We start from the raw sequence: 16,945 nt of genomic DNA, 5'->3' as shown, positions 1-16,945 counted from the left end.
ATTATCATCTACTTTGTCTTCCAAATGATTAAAAAAAAAGGATGACAGGATGTGTGTGGTAAGAGAGGAAACTGAGGGTCTGAGTCAGAGGTAGTTGAATGGGAGGATGCGTGCCAGTGTGACGGCACGATCTCTCTCCCAGGCCCTGGCCCCTGACCTCCTTCCTTCCCCTCCTGTCTCCGAAGGACAAGTGGTTGCATTAGGAGCCTGTGCGAACTCCCTTCTATATTGGTTATGCATAGCTGCGTGACAGCACCACTACCAACTTAGCTGCTGAATTAGTGCATAACTCTCTGGGACAGCTTCTGTGTGTCAGGAGTCTGGCTGTGGTTTGTCTTGGTACTTTATAAGGCTCCAGCCAGGGTGTCAGCCAGGGCTGCGGTCTCATCTGAGGCTCGAATGTGGAAGGGCTTTCTTCTGAGATCGCATAATTGACGGCAGAATTCAGTTTCTGGTGGGCTCCCAGTTGCTTGTTCACTGTCAGCTGGAGGCTGCCTTCCGCTGGCTCTCTCTATAGGCAGTCCACTGCTTGGCAGCTTGCTTCAGCTTTCCCCCAGAGAATCTTGCTGCAGAATGGATGTTACTGTCTCATGTGACATAACTATGTGCCCTGTCATTTTTGTCTTATTCACAAGTCCCACTTGCAGTCAAGGGAAGAGGATTTCACAAGCATGGATAATAAGAGATGGTGGTTATGGGGACTGTTTTGGAGTCTGGCAGGAATATGACTTCTTTTTATCACTTTTTTTCCTCTCTGGGTATTTGTCTACTTAACTTGGGGGCACAGTTCTTTTTTCTTATCCCTTCCTTCTGACCAACATGGGGAACTCAACACCCTGGTGGCCTTTCTTCACTCTTTTCTTCTGTAGAAACACCAGGAAGAGGTAGTAGGAGACTCAGTCTTGATAAGAAACTCTCATGCTTTGGGGGCTCTCCTGTAACACTCGTGTTTTGTGTGTGTGATGTGATTCCTGGCAGGTGTTTCTAAGTCATGATGCGGCTAACATAATGACTTAGGAGGCATCTTCTCAGCTTTTATGTCTTCTGTTCACTGTTGTCTTTAAACAAGTGCTGAAGCCCGAAGCTAGTTCACTTTCCCAGTGTCGTCCTTCTAGAGTTCTTGCTATGACTATGTTTTAGATTTTAATTTAGAATCATTGGCCCTATTAGCTGCCCATTTGTGTCATTTCCCTTATTACCCTCTTCCCTTCAGTCATCTTTACAGGGTTTCTTGCCTTTCTCTGGCCTGCTCCCGGCCTGTGACTTGGTCAGTCTCCAATTACTGCTCTTCCTCATTGCTGAGGAGACAGCATAGTATCAGGTTAAGAGCAAGGACTGAAGCCAGGCTCCCTGGTTTTGAATCTCAGCTTTGCCGTTTATTAGCTGAGGAATCTTGAGCAAGTGATGAGGTTTTGTTTCCAGGTGGCTGCTGTGAACTGTTCTGATTTTCTCACTGGCCAGCAAGCCTCTGCTCGCTGCTGCTGCTCTCACTGTGCTCCCAAGATACGTGCACAGATATTAGAGTGATGTGTGCTTTACCACTCACTGAAACTTTAGATGAAGCCTTTTTTTCTGGTGAAGTAGGCCAGAACATTTCTGAGCTTATGAGGAAACATCTTTTTTTGATTACTGTTGCCTTGGAACCTACAGACCTCCTAAAGATGAGAATAGTTTACTTCTTCCAATAGCACAACATTTAATGAGCACTTAGTGTTTGTCATGAGCCTTATAAAGCTGTGTGCAGGCAGTATATCTTTAGCCCATAAAGCAACAATAAGTTGTAGTACTACTGTTACTCCCATTCTATTGATGAAACAGAAAAGTGAGTTTAAGTCGCTCAGTCATGTCTGACTCTTTGAGACACCACGGTCTGTAGCCCATCAGGCTCCTCTGTCCATGGGACTCTCTAGGCAGGAATACCGAGGCTCAGGGGAATTTAATGACACGCTCAAGGTCTTCAAGGTAGATTGGGGAGTGTGGTTCTGTGTGACTGCAAAGCACATGCTTTTAGTGACGGAAGGACACCATCTGCCATAGAGAAATCTAAGCACTTTTCATGAACTCTTTAGGAGAAAAGAGGCCAAAAATGCAAAGCAATCATGTCTTATGATACAAGAGCTCCTATCTCCTTCTGCAGTCTTAGTGCAAAGGCCATCCTCTAGTGTCTCGGCTCTCAAATGATCTTGACTTTGATGCCCTCCAGTCACCTTCTACCTTTGGGAAGTTTGGCCTCACCCTCGAAGATAAAGCAGGTGTTCTGAAAGGTCTGTGTTCTTGTTAGCTAGATTTCTTCATGACTGTTGTAGAATCTTAACATCGTATATGAGGTGTGATTAAGAAATACTGGGTTTTTAACTATCCCACCCAAGATTTTATACATCCAGATTGTTCTCCTTAAGTGCCTCAGCTAAGTTAATTGCTTGTATTCTGGTGAAACTGCCATTGCACTGCGTTCTCTTAAATGAACGTCACCTCAACCACCTTATAACTCCTTCCCCACCTCCAGCAGTGAGCAGTGTCCTCTGCCAGCTGCAGAGTCCGTTGCTGAAGTCACTTATAATTCTTTCAGATAACCATGGTGGTGGCAAATGACCATCTTTGAGAAAGAATTTGATTCCTAGAACCTATTAAAATGCTTTCCATCATAGCAAAGAATATGTTTTTGTTAAAAAATCAGGAGCAACTAAACTGTAATGAGACATTTACTCGTGGGTTTTGAAGGTACAAGAAGCGTATACAGTTTACTCTGAGCAGTCAGCATCACTGGAGTGAGTCCCAAAGAGATGAAGGGGATCAAGGAGTACTTTCTGTAGATACAAAGTTCTGTTTAAACGTGGGTATTGCTTCACCTCTTGGCCTTTGTTTTCCTTGAAAACGTAGCTGATAAATTCTTACTATTGTTGATGAGGCTGTAATGCAAAGTTTACCTTGGAGATAAATAGCTGGCCTGCCACTCTCAATGTGGCTTTTATGTCCCACAAATGCCCGCCAAGTGGTTCACATTATAATGCAAACCAGAAGAATTAACACTAGTGGAAATGATTCATTCCCTCTTTTAAGAATTTATCATCAAAAAAAGAAACTTGGTACTGATACAAAGAATGCCAACAAATGTATAACTAGAACTTTTGGTTTGCATGTTAGTAAAGGCTGCCAACGAAAGTGGAGATTTTTATTTAACACTTCATTAGGATCAAAATAGAAATGTTCCATGTTGCTGTCAAAAGTATCACTTGAAACTCCTTCCAAACTGTTCACCTACAGAAAGAGTCTGAATTTAATGGACTCAATACCATAATTGTGCTGGTAGCTATGAATTTAATAGACTATCATGCTTGCACTAGCACAATAACACAATAATTATAATTATATTTGCGGGACATATTCTGTGGTGGACACTGTATATGTATTATCTCTCATCTGCACAACTACTCCCCAGGGGGATGTATTATTGTCCCCATTTTACAGACCTGGAAACTGAGGCTTAATAATTAAATTACTTGGCAAAGACCAATGCTGTTAAATAGCAAAAGGTGGAATTCACGCTTATGTGTTTTAAACTTACATCAAATCCTCTGCATTTGAGCAAGTTCCTCTGTGCTGGGTATAATCTACAGATCTTTGACTCTTCATTCCTTCCCTGCTATTTTTGTTGGTGTTGACAAGAACTACGAAGTTTTCTGTATTGGTGTGGTGTTTTTCATTTCTCTCCCATTATGCCCCTTTTACACACACACATACACCCTAAAGGTCTGGATAACTAGGAGATTCTGCCTGTTCTGTAACTGAGGTTAACCGTGTCTCACGGTATCTCTGCGTAGAGGCATTTTATCATTAATATTATCTCCTGTCTCTGAACTCCTTTAACACTGAGGCTTCAAGCGAGGAAAGTTAACAGGTTCTTCTTTTATAAGTGTCGTCTACTTGGAGCCGTATGTTCTTCACATAAAAGGAGCAGTCCTTGCGTTCTGCTTGGTAGAAGTGAGATGTTTTCATTTGGGCTGTACTGTAAAGGGAAACTGGAACTTCATATCCCTTACTGGTGGGCCCTAAATTGTTGTGAAATTGAAAAACAGAAGTAAAACATACTCTGATCACTTACTTTCAGTAAAAGGGGGACAGTTTGCTGAGTGTAAGCCATTCAGCTCAGTCGCTCAGTCGTGTCCGACTCTTTGCGACCCCATGGACTGCAGCACACCAGGCCTCCCTGTCCGTCACCAACTCCTGGAGTTTACTCAGACTCATGTCCATTGACTCAGTGATTCCATTCAACCATCTTATCCTCTGTCGTCTCCTTCTCTCCTGCCTTCAATCTTTTCCAGCATCAGGGTCTTTTCAAATGAGTCAGTTTTTTGCATCAGGTGGCTAAATTTTTGGAGCTTCAGCTTCAGCATCAGTTCTTCCAATGAATATTAGGGACTGGTTTCCTTTAGGATGGACTGGTTGGATCTCCTTGCAGTCCAAGGGACTCTCAAGAGTCTTCTCCAACACCAACAGTTCAAAAGCATCAATTCTTCTGTGCTCAGCCTTCTTCACAGTCCAACTCTCACATCCATACATGACTACTGGAAAAACCATAGCTTTGACTAGATGGACCTTTGTTGGCAAAGTAATGTCTCAGCTTTTTAATATGCTATCTAGGTTGGTCATAACTTTCCTTCCAAGAAGTAAGCGTCTTTTAATTTCATGGCTGCAGTCACCATCTGCAGTGATTTTGGAGCCCCCAAAATAAAGTCTGTCACTGTTTCCCCATCTATTTGTCATGAAGTGATGGGACCGGATTCCATGATCTTTGTTTTCTGAATGTTGAGCTTTAAGCCAACTTTTTCACTTTTCTCTTTCACTTTCATCAAGAGGCTCTTTAGTTCTTCTTCAAATTCTGCCACAACGGTGGTGTCATCTGCATATCTGAGGTTATTGATATTTCTCCCGGCAGTCTTGATTCCAGCTTGTGCTTCATCCAGCCCAGCATTTCTCATGATGTACTCTGCATATAAATTAAATAAGCAGGGTGACAATATACAGCCTTGATGTACTCCTTTCTTGATTTGGAACCAGTCTGTTGTTCCATGTCCAGTTCTAACTGTTGCTTCTTACCTGCATACTGATTTCTCAGGAGGTCAGGTGGTCTGGTATTCCCATCTCTTTCAGAATTTCCCACAGTTTATTGTGATCCACACAGTCAAAGGCTTTGGCATAGTCAATAAAGCAGAAGTAGATGTTTTTCTGGAACTCTCTTGCTTTTTCCATGATCCAGCAGATGTTGGCAATTTGACCTCTGGTTCCTCTTGCTTTTCTAATTCCAGCTTGAACATCTGGAAGTTCACAGTTCACATACTGTTGAAGCCTGGCTTGGAGAATTTTGAGCGTTACTTTACTAGCGTGTGAGATGAGTGCAATTGTGCGGTAGTTTGAGCATTCTTTGGCATTGCCTTTCTTTGGGGTTGGAATGAAAACTGACCTTTTCCAGTCCTGTGGCCACTGCTGAGCTTTCCAAATTTGCTGGCATATTGAGTACAGCACTTTCACAGCATCATTTTTCAGGATTTGGAATACCTCCACTGGAATACCATCACCTCCACTAGCTTTGTTTGTAGTGATGCTTTCTAAGGCCCACTTGACTTCACATTCCAGGATGTCTGGCTCTAGGTGAGTGATCACACCATCGTGATTATCTGGGTCATTAAGATCTTTTTTGTATAGTTCTTCTGTGTATTCCTGCCACCTCAATTTCTTCTGCCTCTGTTAGGACCATACCATTTCTGTCCTTTATTGTGCCCATCTTTGCATGAAATGTTCCCTTGGTATCTCTCATTTTTTTTGAAGAGATCTCTAGTCTTTCCCATTTTGTTGTTTTCCTCTATTTTTTTGCATTGATCACTGAGGAAGGCTTTCTTATCTGTCTTTGCTATTCTTTGGAACTCTGCATTCAAATAGGTATATCTTTCCTTTTCTCCTTTGCTTTTCGCTTCTCTTCTTTTCATAGCTATTTATAAGGCCTCCTGAGACAACCATTTTGCCTTTATGCATTTCTTTTTCTTGGGGATCATCTTGATCCCTGCCTCCTATACAATGTCATGAACCTCTGTCCATAGTTCTTCAGTCACTCTGTCTATCAGATCTAATCTCTTGAATCATTTCTCACTTCCACTGAATAATCATAAGGGATTTGATTTAGGTCATACCTGAATCGTCTAGTGGTTTTCCCTACTTTCTTCAATTTCAGTCTGAATTTGGCAATAAGGATTTCATGATCTCAGCCACAGTTAGCTCCTGGCCTTTTTGTTGTTGTTGACTGTATAGAGCTTCTCCATCTTTGGCTGCAAAGAATATAATCAATCTCATTTTGGTGTTGGCCATCTGGTGATGTCCATGTGTAGAGTCATCTCTTGTGTTGTTGGAAGACGGTGTTTGCTATGACCAGTGAGTTCTCTTAGCAAAACTCTATTAGCCTTTGTCCTGCTTCATTCTGTACTCCAAGGCCAAATTTGCCTGTTACTCCAGGTATTTCTTGACTTCCTTCTTTTGCATTCCAGTCCCCTATAATGCGGAGAAGGTGATGGCACCCCACTCCAGTACTCTTGCCTGGAAAATCCTGTGGACTGAGGAGCCTGGTAGGCTGCAGTCCATGGGGTCGCTGAGAGTCAGACATGACTGAGTGACTTACCTTTCACTTTTCACTTTCATCCATTGGAGAAGGAAATGGCAACCCACTCCAGTGTTCTTGCCTGGAGAATCCCAGGGACAGGGGAGCCTGGTGGGCTGCCGTCTGTGGGGTCACACAGAGTCGGACACGACTGAAGTGACTTAGCAGCAGCAGCCCCTATAATGAAAAGGACATCTTTTTTGAGTGTTAGTTGTAGGTCTTCTCAGATATGCAGATGACACCACCCTTATGGCAGAAAGTGAAGAGGAACTAAAAAGCCTCTTGATGAAAGTGAAAGAGGACAGTGAAAAAGTTGGCTTAAAGCTTAACATTCAGAAAACTAAGATTATGGCATTTGGTCCCATCACTTCATGGCAAATAGATGGGGAAACAGTGGAAACAGTGTCAGACTTTATTTTTTGGGGCTCCAAAATCACTGCAGATGGTGATTGCAGCCATGAAATTAAAAGATGCTTACTCCATGGAAGGAAAGTTATGACCAACCTAGATAGCATATTAAAAAGCAGAGACATTACTTTGCCAACAAAGGTCCATCTAGTCAAGGCTATGGTTTTTCCAGTAATCATGTATGGATGTGAAAGTTGGACTGTGAAGAAAGCTGAGCGCTGAAGAATTGATGCTTTTGAACTGTGGTGTTGGAGAAGACTCTTGAGAGTCCCTTGGACTGCAAGGAGATCCAACCAGTCCATTCTAAAGGAGATCAGCCCTGGGTGTTCTTTGGAAGGAATGATGCTAAAGCTGAAACTCCAGTACTTTGGCCACCTCATGTGAAGAGTTGACTCATTGGAAAATATGCTGATGCTGGGAAGGATTAGGGGCAGGAGGAGAAAGGGACAACAGAGGATGAGATGGCTGGATGGCATCACCGACTTGATGGACGTGAATTTGAGTGAACTCCGGGAGTTGGTGATGGACAGGGAGGCCTGGTGTGCTGTGATTCATGGGTTCACAAAGAGTCGGACACGACTGAGCGACTGAACTGAACTGAACTGAACTGTAGGTCTTCAACCTTTTCAAGGAGGTCGCCATTATCTTCATTACCTCCACCATAGTTTGGCCCCAGGCAAATAACAGGGAGGGAACACAGCCCCACCCATCAATAGAAAGTTGGATTAAAGGTTTACTGAGCATGGCCCCACCCATCAGAACAAGACCCAGTATCCCCCTCAGTCAGTCTCTTATGAAATCAGCAAGCTTTCATAAGCCTCTTATCCTTCTCCATCTGAGGAGAGATAGACTGAAAACCACAATCACAGAAAACTAACCAATCTGATCACATGGCCCACAGCCTGGTCTAACTCAATGAAACTATGAGCCTTGCTGTGTGGGGCTACCCAAGACCGTCGGGTCATGGTGGAGAGCTCTGACAAAATGTAGTCCACTGAAGAAGGGAAAGACAAATCACTTCAATATTCTTACGTTGAGAACCTCATGAACAGTATGAAAATGCAAAATGGTAGGACACTGAAAGATGAACTCCCCAGGTCGGTAGTTGCCCAATAAGCTCCTGGAGATCAGTGGAGAAAGAACTCTAGAAAAAATGAAGAGATGGAGCCAAAGCAACAACACCCAATTGTGCATGTGACTGGTGATGGAAGTAAGTGAAAGTGAAAGTTGCTCAGTCGTGTCCGACTCTTTGTGACCCCATGGACAATACAGTCCATGAAATTCTCCAGGCCAGAATACTGGAGTGGGTAGCGTTCTCCAGGGGATCTTCTGAGCCCGGGGATCGAACCCAGGTTTCCCACATTGCAGGTGGATTCTTTACCAGCTGAGCCACGATGGAAGTAAAGTCTGATGTTATAAAGAGCAATATTGCATAGGAGCCTGGAATGTCAGGTCCATGAATCAAGGCAAATTGGAAGTGGTCAAACAGAAGATGCCAAGAGTGAACGTCGACATTTTAGGAATCAGCAAACAAAAGTGGACTGGAATGGGTGAATTTAACTCAGATGACCATTATATGTACTACTGTGGGCAAGAATCCCTTAGAAGAAATGGAGTAGCCATCAAAGTCAACAGAAGAGTCTGAAATGCAGTACTTGGACGCAGTGTCAAAAATGACAGAATGATCTCTGTTCATTTCCAAGGCAAACCATTCAATATCACAGTAATCCAAGTCTATGCCTGGTCCAGTGTAATCCATTAGTCCACAAATTATATGGATCACCAATATCTGAACTGAAAGTATGGACAAACTAGCAAGTCTGAGCACCGAGTGTCCCTTGTTAGATTAAAGCATGCTTGACTTTGGCACATCATGGCTTTCATTTCATTTAATCCGAACAACCACACAGTATGGTAGGGGCCATTTGATCCTCTTTCAGAAATAATGAAATTGAGGCTGGGGAACGTGAATGGATTTTCCCAAGGTCATGTGACTAGAAAGTGGTAGGACTTTGAGCAAACCTTTTATCTAGGCATTGTCCTTTGACAGATGGTGGTTTGGGTTGCCTAATCATTTCTGTCTTCTATCTTGTAATCTTTAAACAGTTTGTGAAATAGATCAACAATTCAAATGGAAATCAACATAGGTAGTAACTTAATTATTGATAAAAGCAGGATTGGAAAACTCAGAAGCGTCAGTTCGCTCTGTCTCTAAAACATGCATTGGACCCCAGTAACCCTAATGGAGTCATCCTAGTCCAGCAACTCTGCTGGAGAGAAGCCAACAGAGAGAGCTGGCTGGTCCTCCCAGAAACTGGCTGCTGTTGTCCTGTTTACTGTGGGGAAATTAGCTTGACTCCCGGTGTTGGAGAAAACTGGGGGGAGACCCTTGCTGCCCAGCTCAGAGTGGGGCCTCAGCACCACACCAGTGGTTCCTTTAGAGTTCTCAAGTGGTTGAAAGTTGCTCAGTCGTGTCCAGCTCTTTGCGACCCCATGGACTGTAGCCTACCAGGCTTCTCTGTCCATGGGATTTTTCAGGCAAGAGTACTAGAGTGGGTTGCCATTTCCTTCTCCAGGGGATCTTCCTGACCCAGGGATTGAACCCAGGTCTCCCTCATTGTAGGCAGATGCTTTACCCTCTGAGCCACCAGGGAAGCCCAAGTGGCTAGTCACTCACTTTTAAGAAGGAAGAAGGGGTTTGGGGAAGGGGAGAGAAAGTGGCTTACTCTAATACTGCTTCCTTCCAAGAGACAGACTAAAAATTTCTTCCCGAAAACATAAGGGAGGGTATTTTAAAAGTCTTCACCCCAACCCCCGAACAGTAGAAATAGTGCTCTTTAAAGTCTTTTCTCTTGAGGTGATCTTCTGTGTTGTTCTCTCCTGCCGTTTTGATTTTGGAGAGAAAGGAAGAGACGACCATATTTCTCTCTAAGTTACAAAGAAAGGAGAAGACTTATGTAGTAGAAACCAAGAAATGGACTTTATGAGATATATAATCAGATTCTCTCTTCTCATGGCAGGTGATGGAAATGTACAGGAACAGTGGGAGAAGCCGGTAACTTATAGGAAGCCAAGATGACAAGAATTTTAAAAAATAATCAGTGAGTAAAATTTTGTTAGCTCTTTGGCATTCTTTTGACTACAGGGTGAATTTTCTGTAAGAAACAAAGTTAAAATAATAGCCCAATTAAATACCTTAAAAGTTTAAAAAAGAAAATTTTGAAAAGTAAGTATCTGAGTATGTAAATACTTCAGAAACTTGGTGCCAACATTTCAGAGATTCTTTTGCATTGTTCTTTCTTGGCAGAGTGTCTCATTTTAAGTTGAGTGTGTCAGCTTGGTGGATAGAGTATAAATATTTAAAAAACTGAAAGGGGATCCCTCTTACATTAACCTTGGACTTAGCCTGTCTCAAATGCAGATCATTCTTTCTTCCACTGGTGCCATGGGCCTTATTTCTTACTCACTTTTTGTGGGTACATTTTGGAGGTAAATATGAATAAACTTGGTGAATATGAAAAAATTGAGCTCTTTGTCTAGTCCTCTTCAATGTACCTTTTTTTTTTTCTTTTAACACATAAAAGGCCGTTAGTATTTGCAAATTACGTGACAGTTATATGTGATTGGTTTTGGTTTCATTATGGTAGTCATAATGGTTAGTGGAAAGATCATACATTTTTGAGTCAGACATTCACACACCTGACTCTGGCTATTGTGGTTTTAGTCGTTACTCAGCCTCTCCACCTCAGTTGACTCATCAGTATCCTGGATTTGATAATATTTCTCATGAAATGAAAGACTATTAGGATAGTACTTTGTGCTGTGACTGTTACATTACAGGGCCACAGTAAAAGTAGTTACTTTCCATCCTTATATTTGCATCATGATTTATAGTTTACAGACCTTTATTTTGATTTAGGAGACTGACCAGCTTAACTTCCTGAGCTACTGCCAGGCAGTGGTGGGTAAACATTGCAGATATTGATATGCAAGTAAATGTTCAGAGTCAGTCCTGATTGGGGGGCGGGGGGCGGGCAGTGGTTTGTAGCATTTGCAAATTTCTGTAGTGTGAACACTTTCACCATCGCTGATTTCATGCTACCATCAAGCATTACTGCCAGCAGAGTTGAGAAGTGATTGCAGGAGCACACCTTTATATGATTTCCTACCAACCAGGTACAATAGTTGCAAAGAACATCAAAGATCATTGATCATAGTAAAACAGGAAATGATGTGTTTTTGTTTCTAGTATAGTTTAATTGTTTTGGAGAAGGCAATAGCAACCCACTCCAGTACTCTTGCCTGGAGAATCCCATGGACAGAGGAGCCTAGTAGGCTACAATCCATGGTGTTGCTAAGAGTCGGACACGACTGAGCGACTTCACTTTTACTTTTCACTTTCATGCATTGGAGAAGAAAATGGTAACCCTCTCCAGTGTTCTTGCCTGGAGAATCCCAGAGACAGGGGAGCCTGGTGGGCTGCCGTCTATGGGGTCGCACAGAGTCGGACATGACTGAAGTGACTTAGCAGCAGCATTTTAATTGTATGTTTATATAATTTAGCATTTATTGATGGTGTGTTTAACAATCACCTTGCCCCAAGTCCTGAGAATATGCAAGGTTTTAAGGGAGTGATACATGAGCTGGCCTCAGCACACCAGTGGTGGTAAGTTTCCTATTGTGAAGACATTTCCAAGCCAGAAATCTTCAATTATCTTTCTTAGCCCTGGTGGTAAGAGTTTGGTTTGGTTGATAAAAGCAAGATCTGCTTTTGAATCCACGCTAGGTAACCCAAGTTGTCATGCCCCCACAGCTTCTGGCGTGAAGATAAGTGCCAAGATCAATCCAGAATTTAGATCTATTTTTTTAAGTGTGTGACTATAGTGCTCATGTTATTAACTCAGCTTTGTAACTGGCCCCTGGCACCCCTCACTTCTTCTGGCTTTTGAGTGATAGTGTGTGGAGATAAGTCAGACTGTTTACTTTCTTTTGAACTTTTTTATTTTCCTTCTTTGTACTCTGGCGAGTCTGCATTTCCTCAGGTAGTGACACTTTGGGGACAAGCAGCCAAGGTGTCTCTTGACTAATGATGGCACGTAGCTTCACTTTTGATTCAGAAATTAAGAAAAAGGAATTGTCTCCAGAGAGAACAAACCAAAACCAAAAACCTGAGCAGTTTAAAGTTCATACCGGCTGGATTAAGATCTTAGGGAGTAAAATGGAGAGAAGAAAGGAAACTGGATCAGATATCTCAGTGTTTCTTCTGGAAGCAATTTCTTTAGTCTTGTCACTTGCCCTTTAGAAGGGAATAATTGAAGCCTGAAATTGCTAAGTAACAGCTAAGATCGTGGTGCTTGTATTTATTTTAAATCTCACCCACCTAGTTCTCAAAACACATTCTTTATTGAACCTTCAAAAAAAAAAAATGCCTTGGCTATTTCAAAACCTTTGTTTATGTCAATTCCCTGAATCAGACTTACATAATCTTAAAACATTTATTTCCCTTATTTCTTCCTAAAACAATAGGTATTTATATTTCCTACCGAGTCAGGATTGGACTTGGATTATTATAAAAGTAATTCTTGTCCTTTTGAAGAGGAAGCTCATGGGTAAAAGTCTGAGAGGCTAATTTCTGGAGTAAGAAATATTGACATATCTTAAGTTGAATCAGGGTGTCTTTGGTAACTCTGAAAGCAAACATGGGAGTAATGATTAATAGAGAAGTGTTCCCACAGATAAAATATCCTGACTGATAATTTCTCCCTCCAAAATGGACCCTATGCATCTTCCAAACATCCCCACAGTAGATTAATTTTTGATTAGAGCACTGCGTGTACAAATGTCAAATGTGCAGATTTTAGAGCCTTGCTTTATGCTCACATCAGCATACTCAGTGGTGTCTGGAGACTTGAGAGTCATGGGTCATTAGGGTAGATTCCCTGGTGACACAGATGGTTAAGAATCTGCTTTCAACGCAGGTGACTTGGGTTCCATCCCTGAGTTGGGAAGACACCCTAGAGAAGGGAATGGCTACCTACTCCAGTTTTCTTACCTGGAAAATCCCAGGGACAGAGGAGCCTGGAGGGCTACAGTCCATGGGGTCACAAACAGTCGGACAGGACTGAATGACTAAGCAGCACTAAAAATAAAACAGGCTTATTCCACTTATTCAAGAGTTGATAATCAAGTCTGAACCAAGAAAACTGTCATTTCAAAACAAGCGTGGTAAATGTTATGATATATTAAATACTCAGGAAACAGACAAGAGAGAGGAATTACCTGTGTGATAAGAGTGGGCTGGGGGGGGTGTTCAGGAGCAAATGACATTTGAATTGCGTATTTAATGATTAATGCCTTTTAATTAAAATGCCTTTTTTTAGGTTATAAAATTAACAATGCTAATTGGAAAGAATATTAAAATGTGAAAATTATTAAGATTAGAAAACTCATTATCACTATCCAGAGATACGATTATTAGGTTTTTGTTTTTTTTATATATTTTGCATACTGTTCCTGTGCCCAAATTAGATATTTTTTCTCCCTAAAATGGATCATTATCAATATTACTTTGAAACCTGATTAGACTAATAATAAACTGAGACCATGCCAAATCAATAGATATAATCTACATCATTTTTGTTACTGTTCTATAGCATCCCATGTATATGTGAACTGTAATGTATTTAGCCATTTCCTTACTAGTGAGCATTTAGTTTCTTTTCAACTTTTCATTCTTTTAAAGCCCACTGTGATGAACATCTTTGTGTATGCACTGTGGTACACTTAGCCAATTACTTGGACAGGATCTTTGAACAGAGTGTGTAGGTAGAACAGTTTTTGAGCCAAGAGGGAGAGGTGGGAAAGGAAGATTCCATTCTCGGGAAAGGCCAGAATTGTAGTTTGGTTGAATGCAGAGAGAAGGCAGGTCCTGCTAATTCGGACTAGAGGTAGAAGACAGAGGTAGGAGCATCTTTGATGTTAAGCCCTGTATTCACTCTTAGTTGGGGGCCACGTGTGGAATCTCTATCATACTTGAAATGAAGACTGTCTTTAATTGCCCTCCATTTCTCTTGTTTGGGAAAAAATAAAAAATTAATAGTGGTGCCTTCTGAAACTTCTTGAGAGTCTTAAGAAACTGACTAGTCAGGAAGTAAACAAGTAAGAGAAGTCATGGGGAAAGTACGTGTGTGTGCATAGAAAAAAACTCGACTAGGGGAGCTTATGGTTTTGACAGGGGAAGAAAATACCATTAATAAATGTATTTTCTACTTAAGAAATTTAAACAAACTGTTTATTATTAAATTTAAAGATAATTTGGGAAAGATATGGGATAAGGGATAAATATCATAATTTAATAGTAATACCACTTTATATTTAGCGAGTACTTTTATGTGCTTATGTGTTTTAAATACATCGTTTTACTTAATCTCTCAACAACTGTCTTAGAAAGTGTCTAAGATTATCTCCATTTTGTGGGTGAAACCAAAGTCTCCAAGGCTGCTTTGGTGAGAGATCACCAGAATTGGGTTCCAGTTCAGGTGCCACTGGGGCCTTGGGCAAGTCCTGGGATTGCACTAGGATGGTTGTCAGAATACAGTGAGACAATATCTGCAAGCTTATGAGAACAGCATAAAGCACCATAGAAATGAGGACTGCTTCTTATAATAGGACACCTTCTTCTCTCATTACTGAAGGGAAGAAAGCACTTCTCTAGCCATTTTCCATTCCCTTTACCGTAGGTTACATTACCATCTTCTGCTTCTGTTAGGTCCATACCATTTCTGTCCTTTATCGAGCCCATCTTTGCATGAAATGTTCCCTTGGTATCTCTAATTTTCTTGAAGAGATCTCTAGTCTTTCCCATTCTGTTGTTTTCCTCTATTTCTTTGCATTGAACACTGAGGAAGGCTTTCTTATCTCTTCTTGCTCTTCTTTGGAACTCTGCATTCAGATGCTTGTATCTTTCCTTTTCTCCTTTGCGTTTCGCTTCTCTTCTTTTCACAGCTATTTGTAAGGCCTCCCCAGACAGCCATTTTGCTTTTTTGCATTTCTTTACCATGGGGATGGTCTTGATCCCTGTCTCCTGTACAATGTCACGAACCTCCGTCCATAGTTCATCAGGCACTCTATCTATCAGATCTAGGCCCTTAAATCTATTTCTCACTTCCACTGTACAATCATAAGGGATTTGATTTAGGTCATACCTGAATGGTCTAGTGGTTTTCCCTACTTTCTTCAATTTAAGTCTGAATTTGGCAATAAGGAGCTCATGATCTGAGCCACAGTCAGCTCCCAGTCTTGTTTTTGCTGACTGTGGAAAATTCTGAAAGAGATGGGAATACCAGAGCACCTGATCTGCCTCTTGAGAAACCTATATGCAGGTCAGGAAGCAACAGTTAGAACTGGACATGGAACAACAGACTGGTTCCAAATAGGAAAAGGAGTACGTCAAGGCTGTATATTGTCACCCTGCTTATTTAACTTATATGCAGAGTACATTAAGAGAAATGCTGGGCTGGAAGAAGCACAAGCTGGAATCAAGATTGCCGGGAGAAATATCAATAATCTCAGATATGCAGATGACCCCACCCTTGTGGCAGAAAGTGAAGAGGAACTAAAAAGCCTCTTGATGAAAGTGAAAAGAGGAGAGTTGACTTAAAGCTCAAAATTCAGAAAACGAAGATCATGGCATCTGGTCCCATCACTTCATGGCAGATAGATGGGGAAAGAGTGGAAACAGTGTCAGACTTTATTTTTTGGGGCTCCAGAATCACTGCAGATGGTGATTGCAGCCATGAAATTAAAAGACGCTTACTCCTTGGAAGGAAAATTATGACCAACCTAGATAGCATATTGAAAAGCAGAGACATTACTTTGCCAACAAAGGTTCGTCTAGTCAAGGCTATGGTTTTTCCTGTGCTCATGTATGGATGTGAAAGTTGGACTGTGAAGAAAGCTGAGCGCCAAAGAATTGACACTTTTGAACTGTGGTGTTGGAGAAGACTCTTGAGAGTCTCTTGGACTGCAAGGAGATCCAACCAGTCCATCCTAAAGGAGATCAGTCCTGGGTGTTCTTTGGAAGGAATGATGCTAAAGCTGAAACTCCAGTACTTTGGCCACCTCATGTGAAGAGTTGACTCATTGGAAAAGACTCTGCTGCTGGGAGGGATTGGGGGCAGGAGGAGAAGGGGACGACAGAGGATGAGATGGATGGATGGCATCACCGACTCAATGGATGTGAGTTTGAGTGAACTCCAGGAGATGGTGATGGACAGGGAGGCCTGGCGTACTGCGATTCATGGGGTCGCAAAGAGTCGGACACAACTGAGTGACTGAACTGAATTGAACTGAACTGAACATTACCATCAACTGCTGCTACTGCTGCTAAGTCGCTTCAGTCGTGTCCGACTCTGTGCAACCCCATAGACGGCAGCCCACCAGGCTCCCCTGTCCCTGGGATTCTCCAGGCAAGAATACTGGAGTGGGTTGCCATTTTCTTCTCCAAAGCATGAAGGTGAAAAGTGAAAGTGAAGTAGCTCAGTCCTGTCCAACTCTGAGTGACCCCATTGACTGCAGCCTACCGGGCTCCTCCGTCCATGGGATTTTCCAGGCAAGAGTACTGGAGTGGGGTGCCATCGCCTTTTCCGATTACCATCAAAACATTTGCTATTCCTTCCTACCCATGCTCCATCCTGCGTGAGAGTTATGCTGTCACACCCACTGAGGGTTGAGCCCCATGGCTGTCTTGGCCCTTGGACTTGTAAATAACAATGACATGTGCCATTTCCAGGCAGAAATGGAATCCAAATGCCTGCTTCTACCATCTCTCTTTTCTTTTTGCATGAGATCAACCTGTCCCAGTTAGGGCTGCCACTTCTGCCTTGGTCACAG

General features: G+C 42.1%; 1 protein-coding gene across 22 annotated transcripts in view; it reads left to right on the top strand.

Moving 5' to 3' along the window:
• The window catches only part of SGMS1 (sphingomyelin synthase 1), a 325,269-nt gene that overhangs the window by 193,503 nt on the left and 114,821 nt on the right, over window positions 1–16,945 (top strand). For 20 of the 22 annotated variants that reach the window (XM_061402685.1, XM_061402692.1, XM_061402698.1 and 17 more), the window contains one exon: window positions 10,075–10,155. The exons of the other annotated variants lie outside the window; for them this stretch is intronic. The gene's annotated coding sequence lies outside the window, so the exon portion shown is untranslated. The remainder of the gene's footprint in view (window positions 1–10,074; window positions 10,156–16,945) is intronic. 22 annotated transcript variants of the gene reach the window in all.

This window comes from Bos javanicus, chromosome 26 (genome assembly GCF_032452875.1).
Source record: "Bos javanicus breed banteng chromosome 26, ARS-OSU_banteng_1.0, whole genome shotgun sequence".
In the NCBI taxonomy this organism is placed as follows: Eukaryota; Metazoa; Chordata; class Mammalia; order Artiodactyla; family Bovidae; genus Bos; species Bos javanicus.
This window is presented reverse-complemented; position numbering and strand designations above follow the sequence as displayed.